General features: G+C 35.8%; 3 pseudogenes; all 3 read right to left on the minus strand.

Moving 5' to 3' along the window:
- Positions 1–1,733: 1,733 nt before the first annotated feature.
- Positions 1,734–1,919, minus strand: LOC129249511 (U2 spliceosomal RNA; annotated as a pseudogene).
- Positions 1,920–2,156: 237 nt separating this feature from the next.
- On the minus strand, positions 2,157–2,339 carry LOC129249565 (U2 spliceosomal RNA; annotated as a pseudogene).
- A 408-nt stretch (positions 2,340–2,747) lies between these two features.
- LOC129249583 (U2 spliceosomal RNA) lies at positions 2,748–2,930 on the minus strand (annotated as a pseudogene).
- Positions 2,931–5,678: the final 2,748 nt, after the last annotated feature.

Here is a 5,678-nt window from a genome sequence, read left to right on the forward strand (position 1 = left end):
TCACTTGCCTGACGTCTGTATTACGTGTGGTACTCATAAACCTACGTCTCGTCTCCAATAATGATGCATTTGATGAATGTTAGGTCGGATTCAGTCTTGGATGTTATGTCTTTGGCGGTATTCGATATCATAAGCAATGTTCAAGTCCTCGGTCAGCTCTCTGATGGTTAATTTGCGGTTATTGATTAACTTTTCTTTCACTCTATTGATGTTTTCATCAGTTTCCGATGTCAATGTCCTGCCACTACGGATTTCATTCTCGATGGACTCACCTTCTCTTCTGAAGCATTCATACCACTTGTAAGCGGCTGTTTTCTTTAGAGTGTCATTGCTGAAACAGTTTCCCAATACTTCAAAGATTATTCCACAATTGCATCTATTTTTAAAGCAAAATTTAATACAAACTCGTTGTTGCAAATTCAAATCCAAGATGGCGTAACTTTTACAAGTGTCAAATAGCCGCCGAAGTCGAATGGGTTGGTGCGTGACTACCGTTCAGAAGTGCGTAGGTTCGAATATCCGTGCATGAAAGAGCAAAATGATAGAAAAACTTTTTTCTAATAGCAGTCGCCCTTCGGCAGGCAATGGAGGGTATATTTCTGCCATGCAAGAGCTCCTCATAATAAATATCTGTCGTTCGGAATCAGCTTAAGTCCCTGTAACTGCCCCCATTTGTGGAATAACATCAAGACGCGCACCACTAAAGGGAGGAGGAGCTCGGCCAAACACATAACAGAAGTATGTGCGCTAATTATTTATTTTATTTTTAAGGGGGGAACACCACTTTAATTTTTCAAAAAAATTGATTTTCTTTTTTTGCATTTCCTTAAAGTAGGTATATTCAAAAATATGTAAAAAAAATGCTAACTTAAAAACTTGAAAATTGACGAAGTTATACCCAATACAATAAGTGCAGGTAGTGAGTTACAACGGCCAATGAAAATTTTAAACGCGTTTTTCTCAAAACGATTTTTCTGAACACGGTGGCCTCGATTTCTCAAAGACTTATGAACCGATTTTAATTGTTTTTTGTTTTTGCACATGTATTGGCTACAGTCGTACATAGCTGTTTTTAAAAATTTCAAAAATTAATATTTTTTCAAGCCTTTCGAAAACAAAAAAATACCCAAACGGACCGAAGAAACAGACTTACAAATTTCTTCCATTTTCGTCTACTTGTATTCATATAAAAATTTATGTCTCTTCCCACCAAAGCTAAATGTATTAGTATATTTTTTCTTGTATTTATTCAAGGCTGAAATCCAAAAAACTGTTTTCAATAAATAATCAGAAATGTCCTACAATGCAAATTTCAAAAAAAAAAAAAAATTTTATTTCTTGTGATTCGAACCAAGAATTTTGGATCGGAAGCTCACATTGCTAGCCGCTCGGCAATCGCGCCATACTGTCGGTGTTGGCCTAAAAATTATTTAGTTCGTCGCTACGTTTATATGTAATTCGTTTCACTTTTTCCCAAATCACTCCCAACGATTCTAAAGAAGTTTTCACTTCAAAAATTAATGTACGAAATATTTATACCGATTCACTTAAACTGACTTTCAGTATCTAAACCAAAAATAGAAAAGCCAAAAAACTGTTTTCAATAAATAATCAGAAATGTCCTACAATGCAAATTTCAAAAAAAAAATTCCATTTTCGTCTACATGTATTCATATAAAAATTTATGGCTCTTCCCACCAAAGCTAAATGTATTAGTATATTTTTTCTTGTATTTATTCCAGGCTGAAATCCCGGCGGTACTGCAATACCGGGTCAACCCGTGGCAGAGGCGGAGCAAGCCCATAAAACACTCCGCGCATTTCCAAAAATTAGTTTAACATTTGTTGTCCTCCGATGGAGGATCTATCAGATGTTAAGCTGATAGGAACAGATACCACACTACCTACTTCAATAGATTTTCTAATAAACCTTTTGAGAATTTACACGCTCACAAAAATTAATGTACGAAATATTTATACCGATTCACTTAAACTGACTTTCAGTATCTAAACCAAAAAACTGTTCAATAAATAATCAGAAATGTCCTACAATGCAAATTTCAAAAAAAAAATTCCATTTTCGTCTGCATGTATTCATATAAAAATTTATGGCTCTTCCCACCAAAGCTAAATGTATTAGTATATTTTTTCTTGTATTTATTCAAAGCCGAAATCCCGGCGGTACTGCAATACCGGGTCAACCCGTGGCAGAAAGGAGCAAGCCCCTAAAACACTCCGCCCATTTCCAAAAATCAGTTTAACATTTGTTGTCCTCCGATGGAGGATCTATCAGATGTTAAGCTGATAACCACACTACCTAGTCAATACATTTTAAATAATAAACCTAATAAAACTTTTGAGAATTACACGCTCACAATAATTATTTATATCAACATATAATATAACGCTTCGTAACTAAATAACTTTTAGGCCAGCGACGACAGCATGGCGCGGTAGCCGAGCGACTAGCAATGTGAGCTTCCGATCCAAAATCCTTGGTTCAAATCACAAGAAAAAATAAAAGTTATTTTTATTTATTTCGTCGCTACTTTTATATCAACATATAATATAACGCTTCGTAGCCAAGTTGGTCGCTTTTTTCGTTTCACTTTTCCTCAAATCACTCCCAACGATTCTAAAGAAGTTTTCACTTAAAAAAAAAATTCCATTTTCGTCTGCATGTATTCATATAAAAATTTATGGCTCTTCCCACCAAAGCTAAATGTATTAGTATATTTTTTCTTGTATTTATTCAAAGCCGAAATCCCGGCGGTACTGCAATACCGGGTCAACCCGTGGCAGAAAGGAGCAAGCCCATAAAACACTCCGCCCATTTCCAAAAATCAGTTTAACATTTGTTGTCCTCCGATGGAGGATCTATCAGATGTTAAGCTGATAACCACACTACCTAGTCAATACATTTTAAATAATAAACCTAATAAAACTTTTGAGAATTACACGCTCACAATAATTATTTATATCAACATATAATATAACGCTTCGTAACTAAATAACTTTTAGGCCAGCGACGACAGCATGGCGCGGTAGCCGAGCGACTAGCAATGTGAGCTTCCGATCCAAAATCCTTGGTTCAAATCACAAGAAAAAATAAAAGTTATTTTTATTTATTTCGTCGCTACTTTTATATCAACATATAATATAACGCTTCGTAGCCAAGTTGGTCGCTTTTTTCGTTTCACTTTTCCTCAAATCACTCCCAACGATTCTAAAGAAGTTTTCACTTCAAAAAAAGGGTAAAAACGCATAGTCATTTTTCCAACCTGCACCATTTTCTCAAAAAAAAAATAATAAAAAACCACCACGTATGACGATAGCCATTGATGTATAGATTAAGAATTTTCTTGGCTTTTTGCTTTCAGTTGATTTGTCACCGCTGTATTGTGGCCACCAGGGTGCATCAGTATTTTAAGACGTCATTGCATTAATATTAATAACAATTGTAATTTTTAATATTTTTTAATAAAAATTTGCGCCAGTATAGTTGAATATATCGCACCCTAAATATAAAAGGGTCACAACTCAAAATGTTCCTTCTGCTCAAATATGAACGAGACGTTATCAACAAAACGGTCCGCGGATGACATATGGCAAAAATATTTTTTTTGTTTTTTGGTAGGACTGTTATAAGCTTACATGGCAAATTTCAGCGTGATATGTCACATAGTTTGTTTTCTGTGCTACTGTAAACAAGTCAAGCTCGAATGTGGAAAATTTTGAGTTGTGACCCTTTTGTATTTAGGGTGCGATAGGTTAAATAAATTATAATTTGTCCGATCCTCAAATAATCATCCCTACTTATAAAAAAACTGCATGAAAAGCACTTATTTTTCATGCATTCACAGTGGTGTTCCCCCTTAAGCAAAGATTATACAATTTTGATGTGACAATCTAACAAGAAAAAGAACAGAACTCAAATAACTTCACTTAGAGTGCCACCTGGTAGTTGTTTGCGGAACTGTTTGATCAAGGTATACCGCCTTGGTTACTATAGCGTAAGATTCAGGCTTTAATTTGAGTACAAGTTGAAGTCGCTAGCATATCAGGCTTTTGAGAAAGGATGGGTAAAATAACCAAATAAAGTTTTTATGGGTGTTTTTCCAAAAACTTTCTCGAAACCTTGACGTGATGAGCACTTTGAAGAATTGTGTTGAAAGCCACTTTCATACCAAAAAATAAAAAAAACTATGTGGGCCTGTTTTATATGAGTATTACAATTTTTTTTGTTAAGTTTTCATTGCGGCTAGTTACAAAATATTTAAAACTAACGAGCACTTTATAATGAGTTTGTATAAAATAAATTTGCATTGGGATACTCTACTTAAAGGCCATCTCTAGGGGTCCGTTCTGGTGTTTCATCTTTATCTAACCATAGCCGTGTGCGAACAGGATTATTGTAAAGGACCCATTTTTCATCACCAGTATTGATACGGTTAAAAAAACTTTCATTTTCAAGCCGTTGCAACAGCTGAGAACACACATTCACTCTCTGCTGCAGGTTGGCGACGGAAAGTCTTTTCGGAACCCATTTTCCCAGCTTTGAAACCTTTCCCAACTGAACCAGGTGCCTGTGAACTGTTCCATGCGATGAATTTAACCTCTGAGCTATCATATCGACTGTCAAGTTTGGCTCAGCTTCCACGAGTTCGAACAAGGCGTCGGAGTTAAAGACTTCAGGACGAACAGCGCGCGGGGCATCCTCCACGCCGCAGTTACCACTTCGGAATTTTGAAAACCGCTTTTGCGCAGTCCTTACACTCACTGTATCCTCTCCGCGAACAGTGATTATTTCTGCAGTAGCAGTTGTTGCATTTTTATATTATATTCCGTTATATTCCGCTAATAATTTTTGTATGCAAAAATCGTACAAAAGTGAAATTATGGGTAAAATACGCACGAACTTATGGACTGACCCGATTTTTTTTTTGTTTTAATTTACCAGACCTGTGACTTTGACTTTTTGCGCTTAAGCCTTCTTCTCCATTGATTTGTGTCAGCAAGAATGAAGACTTTTGTGTTTATGTGTTTATTTAGTCTCCCTTTGTGAGAATTGGCTATGTTCTTTATTGCGTCTGGAGTTGAATCAAGAGCGAGGTCATGTTCGATATCAGAACTACGTATATAAAAAGGAGCACCAACGGCACTTTTTAGCCCTTCATTTTGAAACATTTGAATTAGTTGAATATTGCTTTGACTGGAACAACCCCATATCTGAGCGCCGTAAGTCCACACAAAATTATTTAAATTTAATAAAACACTTGAAATAAATTTCATTCCCATATCTTAATTTGTCTGTACTTTACATTTATTTTACGTAAATAGAAAATTGGTAATGGAAAACCCTTTACAACACTTACAAGTAGATATGCAAATGCCCGAACATTTACAGGTACACGCATACAATGCTCACATACATACATATGCTCGCCCATGAATGCACTGGTGTGGTCCAATTCTCATTTTCATTTCAGTTTTGCCTCATAAATATTAACTGTTGTTCATTTGTCTCACAACTCGTCGCCGGCACACAGAAGTGCTACGTGCAGGTGCATGCACACAAAAGTTATCATTCATACACCTCATTTTTTTATTTCATTTTTCTGCTTGCACCTGTTTGGCTGAGAAAAATATTAACTTCGCATAGCGCACAAGCAGTAGGGT

This window comes from Anastrepha obliqua, chromosome 5, assembly GCF_027943255.1.
Source record: "Anastrepha obliqua isolate idAnaObli1 chromosome 5, idAnaObli1_1.0, whole genome shotgun sequence".
In the NCBI taxonomy this organism is placed as follows: Eukaryota; Metazoa; Arthropoda; class Insecta; order Diptera; family Tephritidae; genus Anastrepha; species Anastrepha obliqua.